General features: G+C 34.4%; 1 protein-coding gene and 1 non-coding gene across 3 annotated transcripts in view; both read right to left on the bottom strand.

Moving 5' to 3' along the window:
• The window catches only part of SVEP1 (sushi, von Willebrand factor type A, EGF and pentraxin domain containing 1), a 210,982-nt gene that overhangs the window by 155,965 nt on the left and 39,516 nt on the right, over window positions 1-15,501 (bottom strand). The window lies entirely within an intron of this gene.
• On the bottom strand, window positions 14,476-14,584 carry LOC119467616. The gene has a single exon (XR_005196156.1). It is a non-coding gene; the product is annotated as a U6 spliceosomal RNA (small nuclear RNA).

Raw genomic sequence — 15,501 nt, forward strand, 5'->3', positions numbered from 1 at the left:
AAAACTTTTAGAAACAAACATAGGAGAAAATCTTCAGGAACCAGCATTAGGCAAAAAGTTCATAAACTTGACGCCAAAAGCACAATTCATAGAAATAAAGTTGATACATGGACTTCAAACTTAAAAATTTTTTGCTCTGTAAAAGCCTCCACAGAATAATTAAAAAGTCAACCCACAGAATGGAAGAAAATATTTGCAACCTAAATATCTGACACAGGTCTAATATGTAGACTATATAAAGAACTCTCATAACTTAAAAGTAGAAAAGCAGACACAACAGTTAGACAATGGACAAAAGACATGAAGAGACAGTTCACTGAAGAAAAGATACAGATGGCAAATAAATGTATGAAAAGATGTTTAACATTAGTCACTGGGGACATGCAAATTAAAACTAAAATGTGTCATCACAACACACCTATCAGAATAGTTAAATAAACAATAGTGACAACACCAAGTGCTGCCAAGGATGCAGAGAAACTGGATAGCTCATACAATTCTGATGGAAATGTAAAGTAGTTCAGTCACTCTGGAAAACATTTTGGCAGGTTCTTAAACAAAAAATATGCAACTACTGTACAATCCCACAATTACACTCCTGGGCATTTAGCCCAGTGAAGTAAAGACTTTTGTTCACATTAAAACCTACACACAAATGTTTATAGCAGCATTATTCATAAAAGCCAACACCTGGAAACAATCCAGATGTCCTTCAAGAAGCAAATAGTTAAACTGTGGTACATTTATACTATGAAATACTACTCAGCAATAAAAAGAAATGAATTATTGGTACACACAACCATCTGAAAAAATCTCTAGAGAATTATGCCGTGTGAAAAAAGCCAGGCTCAAAATGTCACATTCTACATAGTTCCATTTATATAACATTTGTGAAATGACAAAATTATAGAAAAAGAGAATACATTAGTGGTTGCAATAGGTTAAAGGTGGAGGTGGTGGCTATGGGTTGGCAGGAAGTGACTGCGGCTCTAAAAGAGAAACAAAAGGATTCTTGTGGTGGTAGAAATGTTCTGTATTGTAACCACATCGATGTCAATATCCTGTTCGAGATACTGCACTATAGTACCTCAAGCTGTTACCATTGGGGAAAAAGATATAGAGGATATCCTTTAAAGCAGAAAAGGATTTAGAGGATCTCTTTATACTCCCTCTTAAAATTGCATGTGACTCTATAATCATTTCAAAAGAAAAAATGAAATTAAAAACATTTTTTAAAAGCAGAAGACAGGGAAGAAAAATATCAAGGTACTGTTTTTTATACATGAGAAATATGTTAGATGATGAAAGTACTTTAATAGTAATAAAAAACAAATACATTCAAAGGAAAATAGGCAAAGGTCATGAACAGATAGTTCAAAAAAGAAAATGGAAAATGAATGTATTAAAGTGATTAATCCTACTTGTAAATGAAATGGTATAAAATTAAATGAGACATACTTTTTCATACATCATACCTGCAACACAATATTGATGAAGTTTCTTTAAACCTGTACTGTTATGGATATTGGAGAAAGAACAGTTTGTTGGCGGGCATCAAAAGGCTTAAAAACATTTACATGTCTTTACTTGGTACTTTCAACTTTTAGAATTTATTTCTAAGAGTTAAATCAGAGACTAGAGCAAAGATAAAGGGATATTCACTACTCCATTATGATGGTAGTAACTGTCCAATAGTGGTAGGTTAGCTAAATAAAAGACAATATTTACAAATGATGAAATAGTCATATAGCCATTCAAAAATTGTTTCTTTAAAGACTATGAATATTGAAAATGCTCCTGTTACATTGTCAGAAAAAGAAAGCAAGTTACAAATTATGTATACTATAATTCCAATATTTGAAAAATATGGTTACGTATGTGTAGATAAAGGACTAGGGGACTATAGAGAATATAAATATTGGAAATATATCTATTATAAGTAATTTTATTTTCTTATAATAAAAAATGTTTTCAAAAAAAGAAAAACATCAAGGTACATCTTGAAATATTCAAAGTAGAGAAATTGCATTTTTAAAGGATTTTTATTTTTTCTTTAATGGTTGATTCCTAAAAAATTAATGAGGTGAATAATATGAATTTTTAATGTTTTCATAAAAATGTAAAAATCATGCTCCATAAAGGATTCACCAACTTATACTTCCATCATCATTGTATGAAACTTCCTATTTACCTACATCCTTAATTACAGAGGAAAGTATCAATAGATGTTTGCCAATATTAGGGCTCAGAAATATTTTCATTTTAATTTGTATTCATCCATGATTAATGACATTGTGCATATTTACTTATGTTTATCGCCCATTTGTAATTTTCTTATGTGAATTTCATAAAAATTTTTTTCAACAGTTTTAGGGGTACAACTGGTTTTTTGTTCCATGGATGCATTATATAGTGATAAAGTCTGGGATTTTAGTGTACACATCATTCAAATAGTGTATATGATACACTATTATAAAAAACTACTAGGTAGTTGTTTTTATCCCTCATTTCCCTCCCACTCTCCCCACTTCTGAGTCTTCAACGTCCATTATACCACGTTATATGCCTTGGCATACCCACAGCTTAGCTCCCACTTATAAGGGAGAACATGCACTATTTGATTTTCCATTCCTGAATTACTTCACTTAGGATAATGGCCTCCAGTTCCATCAAAGTTGCTGCAAAAGACATTCTTTCATTTATTTTATGCTGAGTAGTATTCCATGGTGTATATATATATTTACATATAGTATTCCGTGGTGTGTATATATATATATTTATATGAATATATATCACATATATATTTATATGTTTATAATAAATACATATGCCACATATATTTATATTATATAATTATACATAAAATATACATAATATGACATCTATATTTATTATAAGTATATCATATATAATTATATTTATAATAAATATAAAATATTTATAATAAATATATATGTGGTATAGGATATATACTACTTAGGATAATGACCTCCAGTTCCATCAAAGTTGCTGCAAAAGACATTATTTCATTTATTTTATGGATGAATAATATTCCATGTTGTGTGTATATATATATATATATATATATATTTATATATCATATTTCATGGTGTGTGTATATTTATAATATATATATACCACATATATATTTATAATTATTGTATATAATTATATAACATATATACCACATATAATTTATTATAAATATATATTTATATATAAATTCATAAACTGGTATTCTTATTGATAGAGGTTTGTTTTGTTTTTGTTTTGTTTATGTTTCTATTCTGTTTTGTTTTGAGATGGGATCTTGCTCTGTTGCCCAGGTTAGAGTACAGTGATATGATTATACATTTCTTTATTTATATTTATATATATGCAGTATATATATTTTATTGTAGAATTTTTAGTGTTTTAGATCTTAGATTTAAGTTTTTAATCCATTTTAATTTTTTTATATGGTGAGGGAAACGGATTCGGTTTAATTCTTCTACATATGGCTATCCAATTTTCCCACCACCATTTATTGAATAGGGTATCCTTTCCCCCAGTGTGTATATTTTTGTCTGCTTTGTTGAACATCAGTTGGTTGTAGGTATTTAGCTTTATTCCTGGGTTCTCTATTCTGTTACCTTGGTCTATATGTCTACTTTTATATCAGTGTTATACTGTTTTGATTACTATAGCTTTGTAGTGTAATTTGAAGTTGAGTTAATGTGATGCCTCTATATTTGTTCTTTTTGCTTTGGCTCTTTGGGTTCTTATTTGGTTCCATATGAATTTTAAGATTTTTTTAAATTATGTGAAAAATGACATTGTTATTTTGATAGGAATTGCATTGAATCTGTACATTGCATTGTGCAGTCTGGTCACTTTCCTTATATTGATTTTTCCAATTAATAAGCATGGGATGTTTTCCCATTGTTTGTGTCATCTATGGTTTCTTTCATCAGTGCTTTGTAGTTCTCCTTGTAGAGATCATTCACCTCCTTGGTTAAGTATATTCCTAGGACATTTGTTTTTTTGTTGCTATTGTAAAAGGGATTGAATTATTGATTGGACTGTCAGCGTGGTGGTTATTCATGCAGAGCAGTGCTATTGATTTGTGTACGCTGATTTTTATAATCTGAGACTTTACTAAATTCACTGATCAAATCTAGGAGTCTTTTGAAGGGGTCTTTAGTGTTTTTTAGATATAAAGTCATATCAGCATCAACGAGAGTTTGACTTCCACTTTTCCAATTTGGATGCTCTTTATTTCTTCTTCCTGATTGCTCTGGTGAGGACTTCGAGTACTATGTTGAATAAAGTGTTGAAAATGGCCATCTTTGTCCTGCTCCAGTTCTTAAGGGGAAAGCTTTAAACTTTTTCACATTTAGTATAATGTTGACTGCATGTTTGTCATATATGACTTTTATATTTTGAGGTATGTTCCTTCTATGCCTAGTTTGCTAAGGGTTATTGTTATAAAGAGATGCTGGATTTTTATCAAATGCTTTTCTCCCATCTATTGAGATGATCACATGGTTTTGTTTTTAATTTTGTATATGTACTGAATCGCATTTATTAAATTACGTATGTCGAACCATCTCTGCATCCCTGGGATGAAACCCACTTGATTAAAGTGAAGTGTCTTTTTGATGTGCAGTTGGATTGATTTGCTGGTATTTTGGTAAGGATTTTTGCATCTATGTTCATTAGAGATATTGGTCTGTAAGAAACTACATTTTGGAGATTGGTATATCCTGGTCACTACAGAGACAGGCTTGGTTGGATGTCAGGGATATGTCTTCATGACATATTGGTATTGCTTTACGGACACTTTGATACATGAAATAGAATATGATGAAAAATATACATAAGTATTATAATTGCCCTGGAAAGGGCAATTCTTCCTGTATAAATCCATAAATTGATATTCATACAGAAGTTTTTTTTTTATTTTGTTTTTGTTTCTATTTTGTTTTCTGTTGAGACAGGGTCTTGCTCTGTTTCCCAGGTTGGAGTACAGTGATATGATCTTGGCTCACTACAACCTCCACTTCCTAGGTTCAAGTGATTCTTCTGCCTCAGCCACCCATGCAGCTGGAACCACAGACGCACACCACCATGCCCAGCTAATTTTTGTATTTTTTCTAGAGATGGGGTCTTACAACATTGCCCAGGCTGGTCTCAAACTCCCAAGCTCAAGCAATTCTCCCACCTCAGCTTCCCAAACAGCTGGGATTACAGGCATAAGCCACCGTGCCCAGCCCTTATTCATGTATCAATATCAGTAAAATTTTTACAGCTTTTTACAGTTCCTCATCATGGTCACATAATTTTCTTTCAAATTATTCTTAGGAAACATATTTTTTTCTTGTTAGTATACATAGAATTTTATCACATTTTTAAAAGTGTAATGTTTCTCCATAACAAATTTTATTAATTTTAAACTATCTTACCACCTTGCAAATCTATTCTATTAATGTTAGCGTTTTTGATACCTTTGGATTTTCCAAATGAACAACGATATGGCATGCAAACAATAAAGCAACTTTCTTTGTTTTGAATATTAAATTACAGCATAGAGTAAACTTGCTTTATTAGTATTTATGATTTTGTCTTAAATATTTCATATATAATATGAATTCAAATTTTTTATACCTTGTTCTATAGCTCACGGTTTACTTTCATATAACTGCTTCCATATTTTCACATTTGTATTCCTCAAGTTTTAATGGAAAACATTATGCCACTGATATGGTTTGAGATCCTACCCAAATTTCATCTTAAATTGTAGTTCCCATAATCCCCACATGTCATGGGAGGGACCTGGTGGAAGGTAATTTAATCCTGGGGGCAGTTACCCTCATGCTGTTCTTGTGACGGTGAGTTCTTATGTGATCTGATGGTTTCATAAGAGGATTTCCCCCCTTTCGCTCAGCACTTTTCCTTGCTGCCATTACATGAAGGAGGTTGTGTTTGCTTCCCCTTCTGCCATGATTCTAAGTTTCCTGAGGCCTCACCAGCCCTGTAGAACTGTGAGTCAATTAAACCTCTTTCCTTTGTAAATTATGCAGTATCAGGTATATCCTTATTAGCAGTGTGAGAACAGACCAATATAGCCACCTATGGTAGTAATGGTTTCATTTGTGGATTTGTTAAATAGCTTGTTTAAATGGTAAAAATCTATAGTACCTGAATGCTATGTCTTGCATTCTTGCATGAATTAAAACACACTACCCCCAACCATCAACGTATGCAAATAGCTTTAAACACACACACATGCACTACCATGGTTTTAGGAAAACATTTGGAAAGAATCTTAGTAACCAGATAACATAAAAGAGATAAATGTGTGATTAGCCACTTCCTATTGTTGAACTCAGCCTTCCAGATGGCTTACTTTGATACTAAGCCAGTGCTTCCCAGGGTCAGTAGACTTGTTCACCTTCACTTCTCCAAAAAAGGAATGGAAAATTCCCAGGAAGTTGGGAACCAAGCAGAGTCCCATATGCTGTGCTCTAGTATTTTAAAATGCACCTCATTTTATTTGTTTACTCCTTCATTCATTCACCAAAAATTTATTAATGCTTTCTCCACATCCATATGCTGTTTAGCAGACGCTATAAAAAATACAGGACACATAATCTTGCCAGAAAGGAATTCATAGAATATTAGAGAAAAGAAAATCTACCAAACATTATAATACTATATGGTAAGTGAGAACAGAGAGAAGATACCTATGAGCCCCAAATTTCAGGTCTAGCTGTGTTACGGCTATAAATCTAAGGGACAAGGGATGAGATGAAAGGCGTAATAGAAATGAATTTGTTGTAAATCCTGTGGTCTAGTAAGAAATGAACACACACACAAGACATAGGATATTCTAGGCAAAGGGAACAAAACTGCACAAGCATGGATCCATGAAAGGGCTTGAAGTGACTGAGGAGCCACTAACAACTTGGGGTGTCTGGAGCACAAGATGCTACAATGATCATACCCAAGAGATCATTCAACCCTAGCAGAATCACAGAATTTGATATTTCTTTTTTTTTTTTTTGAGACGGAGTTTCACTCATGTTACCCAGGCTGGAATGCAATGGCGCGATCTCGGCTCACCGCAACCTCCGCCTCCTGGGTTCAGGCAATTCTCCTGCCTCAGCCTCCTGAGTAGCTGGGATTACAGGCACGTGCCACCATGCCCAGCTAAGTTTTTGTATTTTTAGTAGAGACGGGGTTTCACCATGTTGACCAGGATGGTCTCAATCTCTTGACCTCGTGATCCACCAGCCTCGGCCTCCCAAAGTGCTGGGATTACAGGCTTGAGCCACCGCACCCAGCCAGAATTTGATATTTCTTCTAAAAGTTTTTAAAAAGAATTACAGTAGTGTTTTGCAAATCATATTTTAATGTACTAATCCAATCTGTTAATATAGAGAAGGGTTTCTTAACCTCAGTATTATTGATGCTTGTATTATCAAAGGTGTGGGGTATTGTAGGGTGTCTAGCAGAATTCTCGCCTGCTATCTGCTAGATAATAGTAGTTCTTTCCAACTATGACAACAAAAATTTCCTCCAGACATTGCTAAATGTCCCCTGGGGAGGGAGCAAAATTTCTTCCTGTAGAGCAACAGTCCCCAACCTTTTTGGTACCAGGGACTGGTTTTGTGGAAGACAATTTTTCCACTGACTAGGATTTGAGATGGTTTCAGGATGAAACTTCCACTTCAGATCATTTGGCATTAGATTCTCATAAGAAGCATGCAACCTAGATGCCTCACACGTGCAGTTCACAATAGGGCTCACTCTCTGATGAGAATCTAATGTTGCCACTGATCTGACAGGAGGCAGAGCTCACGTGGTAAGGCTTGCTCACCTGCCACGCACCTCCTGCTATGCAGCACTGTTCCTAACAGGTCACAAACCAGTACCTGTCCATGGCCCAGGGGTTGGGAACCCCTGCTATAGAGAACCATCATCGATAGAGCACAGCAATGTATGCCAATCAGCACTTACTACATCCCTAGGACTTTAGTAAGCTTTTACATACATTATCTTATTTAATGTTTACCATGAGTCTACTATTATTTGTCACATTTTATAGACTAGGAAACTCATGGCCATAGAGATCAAAAACTGCCCAGAAAAACGCAGTAGGTGACAGAATCAGGATTCATGCCGCCAACAGCAATACGTAACTATATATGATATGAGCAGGCAGGACTTAGCACACTACAAGGCACACCATGTTTTCAATGAGTTTGGAATGATGGGCAATTTGAACAAGCATAGCCTGATTTCCTCTAGCATGGGATATCATTTTCAAATTGCTAAATTGGCTATCATCCAAACTTGGCTAAACACCTAACATTTAGTGAACACCAAACCCATGCAGGCCCTGTGGAACCAGACACTGAGAATACTAAGCTACAATTTAGAAATAACTGTTTATTTAAAATATAACCTGGAAATAGCAGCAAAATATTTCTGGATCATTTCTTCGATGGATAATGACTGAGCAATGAGTGCTATGGATAAATTGCAAGTAACAGTATGAACTCTGGGGTCAGATATCTGGGTTTGCAGGCTAACTCCACCACTTTTTTTAACTTTTACTTTAGGTTCAGGGGTACATGCGGAGGTTTGTTATATTAAACTCACGTCGTGAGGGTTTGTTGTACAGATTATTTCATCAACCAGGTACTAAGCCTAGTATCCAATAGTTATTTTTTCTGAACCTCTCCTTTCCCTTTCCCTTCGCCCTCAAGTAGTCCCCAGTGTCTATTGTTTCCCTCTTTGTGTTCACAAACTTCTCATTATTTATCTCCCACTTATAAGTGAGAACACGTGGTGTTTGGTTTTCTGTTCCTGCATTAGTTTGCTGAGGATAATGGCTTCCAACTCCATCTATGTCCCTGCAAAGGACATGATCTCATTCCTTTTCATGGCTGCATAGTATACCATGGTGTATATGTACCACATTTTCTTTATCCAACATGTCACTGATGGGCATTTAGGCTAATTCCACATTGTTGTTATTATGAATAGTGCTGCAGTAAACATTTACATGCATGTGTCTTTATGGTAGGCTATATTACTTTGAGAATGTACCCAGTAATGGTATTGCTGGGTCCAGTGGTAGTTCTATTTTTAGCTCTTTGAGGTACCATCACAGTGCTTTCCACAATGTTGAACTAATTTACATTTCTACCCCCCTTGTGTAAGTGTTCCTTTTTCTCAGCAATCTCATCAGTATCTGTTGTTTTTTTGGCTTTTTAATAATAGCTATTCTGACTGGTATGAGATGATATCTCACTGTGGTTCTGATTTGCATTTCTTTAAAGATCAGTGGTATTGAGCATTTTTCATATGCTTGTTAGCTGCATGTATGACTTTGAAAAGTGTCTGTTCATGTCTTTTGCCCACTTTTTAATGGGGTTGCTTTTTTCCTTGTAAATTTGTTTCAGTTCCTTATACGTCCTGAATATTAGGCCTTTGTCAGATGAAGAGTTTGCAAATATTTTCTCCTATTCTGTAGGTTGCATATTTACTTTGGTGATAGTTTCTTTTGCTGTGCAGAAGCTCCTAAGTTTTATTAGATTCCATTTGTCAGTTTTTGCTTTTGTTGCAATTGCTTTTGGTGTCTTTCTCATGAAACTTTTGCCCATTCCTGTGTCCAGAATGGTATTGCTGAGGTTGTCTTCCAGGATTTTTTTAGTTTTGGGTTTTATATTTGTCTTTAATCCTTCTTGAGTTGATTTTTGTATATGGTGTAAGAAAGGGGTGCAATTTCAATCTTCTGCATATGGCTAGCCAGTTATCCCAGTATAATTTATTGAAAAGGGAATCCTTTCCCCATATCTTGTCTTTGTTCACTTTGTCAAAGATCAGATGGTTATAGGTGTGTGGCCTTATTTCTGGGCTCTCTATTCTGTTCCATTGGTCTATGTGTCTGTTTTTGTACCAGTACCATGCTATTTTGGTTATTATAGCCCCATAGTATAGGTTGAAGTTGGGTTACATGATGCCTCCACCTTTTTTCTTTTTGCTTAGTATTGTCTTGACTCTTCAGGATCTTTTTTTGGTTCCATATGAATTTAAAATTGTATTTTCTACTTCTGTGAAAAATGTTATTGGTAGTCTGATAGGAATAGCACTGCATCTTTAAATTGCTTTGGGAACTATGGCCATTGTAATAATATTGATTCTTCCTATCCATGAGAATGGAATGTTTTCCCACTGTTTGTGTCATCTCTGATTTCTTTGAGCAGTGTTTTGTCATTCTCATTGTAGAGATATTTCACCTCCCTGGCTGGATGTATTTTTTTCCTTGTGTAAATGAAATTACATTCCTGATTTTTGTACAATGTAAATGAAATTACATTCCTGATTTTTGTACAATGATTTTGTATTCTGAAGTTTTGCTGGAATTGTTTATCAGCTGAATGAGTTTTTGGTCAGAGACTACAGGGTTTTCTAGATACAGAATCATGTAATCTCCAAATAGGGATAGTTTGACTTCCTTTCTTCCTATTTGGATGCCCTTTATTTCTTTCTGTTGCCTGAATGCCCTGGCTAGGACTTCCAGTGCTATGTTTAATAGGAATGGTGAGAGAGAACATCCTTATCTTAAGCTGGTTTTCAAGTATTTTCCTCATTCAGTATGATGTTGGCTGTGGATTTGTCACAGATGTCTCTTATTATTTTAAGGTATGCTTCTTCAATACCAAGTTTATTGAGAGGTTTTTGTTTTTTGTTTGTTTGTTTGTTTGTTTTGAGACGGGGTCTTGCTCTGTCACCAGGCTGGAGTGCAGTGGCACAATATCAGCTCACTGCAACCTCCGCCTCCTGGGTTCAAGCAATTCTTCTGCCTCAGCCTCCTGAGTAGCTGGGACTATAGGCACGTGCCACTATGCCTGGGTAATTTTTGTATTTTTAGTAGAGATGGGATTTCATCATGGCCAGGATGGTTTCGATCTCTTGACCTTGTGATCCACCTGCCTCGGCCTCCCAAAGTGCTGGGATTACAGGTGTGAGCCACCGTGCCTGACCCTATTGAGAGTTTTGAACATGAAGGAATATTGAATTTCATCAAAAGCCTTTCCTGCATCTATTGAAATAATCATGCAGTTTTTGTCTTTAATTCTGCTATGTGATGGGTCACATTTATTGATTTGCTTATGTTGAACCAACCTTGCATCCCAGGGATGAAGCCCACTTGACCACAGTGAACTCTCCCTCTTTATAGTTGAATGACATTAGAAAAACTACTTAAATTCTTCAAAACTGTTTCCTCTTCTGCAAACGAGGAATGTATGTAACGCAAAGACTTTGCAAGTGGCAATGCATCGTTTTAAAAGAATCAACTTCCAGAACCTCAACATACATATATAACTAAATTAGTACGCTGGAGAAAGTGTCTATGGCACCTTTGCGCAATTGCCTGTCTTTTATTTTTCAAAAGAAATGTGTACTTCTCACCTCTTCAAATCTTACTAAGATACATTTCCCTGAGGTGAAGAATCTTCAGCATGATTCAAAAGCTTGACATTTGGAAACCCTTCTTTAACCAAAAAATAATAAGCAGGGTCTTTAAGAAGCTTTTCTTAACTACAGACACTGTTTTACAGCGTATCTCCAGAACTTATTCATCTTGCATAACTAAAACTAACATATAGTCATTTAGCAAGTCCTAGGAAAGTCTTTTTGGAGGGCCTCCCGGAAATTGAGAAAGTGAATGACTGTAATGATTGTGTAACAACTCCTTTTGCATGTCAAAAGTTTCAAATTCTTCAATTTCAATAAAGTTGAAAAGGACCTAAGGGACTTGTAAGCTAATAAATCATTTATGATACATTTTTGATGATAGATAACCGATGTTATTTTTGGCATGCAACTCAGGAGGAACTCCAAGAATTGAGTGACATCAATGTAACACAACTTTTTCAACTCCCATATACATATTTATATGAAGAAGGTTTTCAGCACTAACATCCATATAACTGAAAAAAGGATATAAAATTGATGTGGTATGCTCTCTTAACCTAACAATGAATAATAGAAATCCATGGATACATAAACTAATTCACAATGTATCTGATTAAGAGATGAATTTTCAATAGTATTTTTATGTGTAAAAAGTATCAAAATGTATAGCATGCATGACAAATTATATACAATTAGCAATTGTGATAATAACACAGTCTAGAAGCTACTTCGGTCACAGAACATTTAAAAATTAATTTCAATTTTTTCCACAATTTTTGTAGTGAAGAAGTACAATTCTGTGATCAATAGAAGGCTTTAGAAAAAAAATATTGCATCAGAATAGAATTATGTAGAAGTAGAATAGGACTAAGAAAATAAGAAGTCAGCAAAATTTCTGTATTGAAAAATGTGCTTGTTAACAAATGGATACTAGAAAAACATTTGCTACAATATTTAGATTTCAGTGGGTATATTTGAAACTGATATAATAATTTTATTTGAAAATGTCAATATGTTATTATGAATTCCATCTTTTAAAATCCTGCCAAAAAATTTAGACGGCCATTTAAAAATCAAGAAGGGATTTGTAAAAATTTGATTTTTTTTTTTTAAGGGTTACATGAGCAACAGTGTTTGACGATCATGACTCAGTTAGCAGGTGTTAAATGTTTTTCCTTTGTTCACCTACCATTTTTATTGGACAGAGTCTCTTACAATGGGGCTGGGGGAAAGAAGAAGAGAAAGATAAGATCTTACAACAATAAGCAGAAATTGGTCACAATCCTTATCTTGACAATTCTTGACTACTGGTTATATTTTATGAGTATTTCTAAGGAACACAACACACTGACTTAGGGGGTGTGTGATGCTTCACACCAATAGTTTAATTTTATGTGTTTTCCTGTTATAACTGTGATAGATGGGAAGATGTACTATCGGAGCTGAATATCTGCCTCTTTCAATAGAAAATGAAACAAACTAGCCTAATTTAGGCAACAGTTACAAATTCTCCAGCTTAAGTTGATGGAACCAGTGTCAACATGCTAGCAATATTCCTTCATAAAAAGCAAACAGGAATACGTTGTACAAATTCCTTATAACTTACAAATCCATTATTACGTACCACTGAGGATATTTTTTTGGGGGAAAAAAAACAGCTAAGCTCTGCTTACAGAACAAGATTTCCAAATGCTTTGGTTTTCATTCAAGAATTTCTAGAGCTCTTTGTCCTCTCTCTTTCCAAAGAAATGATATAATATTTAGACAGGAAAATGTGTGTATGTGTGCAGGGTTAGGGTGGGGATTTGTGTGCATATATTTACATGTATGATAAGATACTCCCACATAAATATTCCAGTGTTTCTATTTTGATAGTGTTTCCTCCTTTTATGAAAATAATATAGCTGGAACTTTGGCTCAAGTTATCTGGCCCTCAGCCTTGGCCTCTATCCAGCTATAATGTTCAATCTGCTAATCATTCCTAACTCATTGAAATAGAGTCAATCTCTGCAAAAGAGCACTGTCCTCAAGATGCCTGTTGTGTCTATACTTTGTGTCTCTCAAATCCCTCCAGGGGAAATTCAGAACAGCTGCAACTGCTTGGATTTACAGCAAGAGTTCACTGACTACTCTCAACGTGATTTGATGATCTACCCATCTTAAAATGACTAATCTAGGAAAGCAACCACACGGTTTATTTGATTTATTGTTGGCAAAGGTTAATCAAATGTAAATATTCTGTTTTTAAATAAATTAAAGGCATTTAAAAAACTTGTTGCCTAGTACCTTTGTGCTAGGAATTCTGTCGTGCTCAAGGCAAACATGAAAACCTTGCAATTGCCTATGATTTCAGTAATGAATTCTGTTCCATGTAAAATTCTGGTATTAAAGTTGACCTCTTATTGACATCCTTTTTCTTGAGCACTTACTATAGACTCTGAAGACAAGCAGTGGGGATACCAAATGAATTAGAAAGTCACTGCCTGTTAGCAACACTTACGAGTAGGGGCAAAGACGATAGTTAGGTGTGACGGGAATGGGAGCCAGAAGAAACATGAAGAAAGATCAAAGGAATGAAATAACAGGAGAGCTGCAGAAAACTAAAACTAGTTCCAGCTCCCAGCTCAAAGAATAAAGGAGAGGTCAAGTCATACAAAGCCTCTATACCATGTGAAGGAGCCTGAACTTTACTGAATGAGTGGGTCATAATTCAAAATACTAAACAGAGTGCAGTATGACCAGGCTTGAATTTTATATAACTCATTCTGTTCTTTTCCTTCTTAATATTAGGTTGAACAATATGAAGATGCTACTTTGTAAGTTTAAAATGATCAGATACTGATAATATTGATGATATTATAAGGGATATTATCAGGGATAAACTAATACTGAACAGATTTTGAAATTATATATATATATATATATATATATATATATATGCATATATATATATATGCATATATATATGCATATATATATATGCATATATATATATATATATATTTAAATATGACATGCTTCATGAATTTGCTAGTCACCCTTGCACAGTGGGGCCATGCTAATTTTCTCTGTATCATTTCAATTTTAGTATATGTGCTGCCAACGCAAGCACAAAAATTATAGTCTTAACTGTGAGTCTGTTTGTTAAATTTCTGTTTCTATGGTTAGACTATAGATTGTGCAACCAGAAAACTTGAAGTCATATCCCGGCTCTATCAGCTGTGTGACCCTGGACAAATTGCTTAAGTTCTCAGGCTTTTAGTTTCTTTATCTACAAAATGAGAAAATACTCCAGAGAGTTATTGTAAAGATTATGTGAGTTAATACAATCAATGCTTAGAAAACTGCCTGGCATACAGTAAGCACCATTTAATATTAGCTACTATTATGATTGTATCATAATATGATACAATCAGTTGCTGTCATCATCATCCTCATCCTCACTACCCAAATGCCTAAGTGAAAGGTAAAGGATGAAGAAAATCCTACTAGTAACAGAAGTAGAAATGTAAGTAACACCTTTTCATTAGAGCCACAGTTTTGCATTACTGTTCCCTTAGCTGAAGTTTAATAACTAAACCCAGAATAATATTTTCTCCATCCTCTAAATCTTATTATGTGGTGTCAAAATACCCCACCCGAATTCCTGAATCATCCAAAATATCTGCAATAAATGAAACTGAGTTATATAGGGTATTTTTAAAAACAAAAACAAAATACCAATGCTTTTGTAAAATACTGATTTACCACAGAAAACCTATTGATATCTGGGTATTCTTATTTTTCCCCATTTCTGGTTTCTTAAGGAGTAATGTATAATCAAGAGAAAAGAACAAGAAGTACAAGAGAAGCACACACCCTCAAAGACCACTAGCTAAAATCACATGATTAATTTGAAACCAATTCATTGAAGATTTGAGTCAAGGGAAATTATAAACTAGTTCAAACATATCATGTATTATAAAACCAAACTCTTTGACAAAGTGTTACTTGTCAGTGATTTCTAGCAAATACCTCCAGACTTGTATT

The sequence above is a fragment of the Cebus imitator genome, unplaced genomic scaffold (assembly GCF_001604975.1).
Source record: "Cebus imitator isolate Cc_AM_T3 unplaced genomic scaffold, Cebus_imitator-1.0 Scaffold310, whole genome shotgun sequence".
In the NCBI taxonomy this organism is placed as follows: domain Eukaryota; kingdom Metazoa; phylum Chordata; class Mammalia; order Primates; family Cebidae; genus Cebus; species Cebus imitator.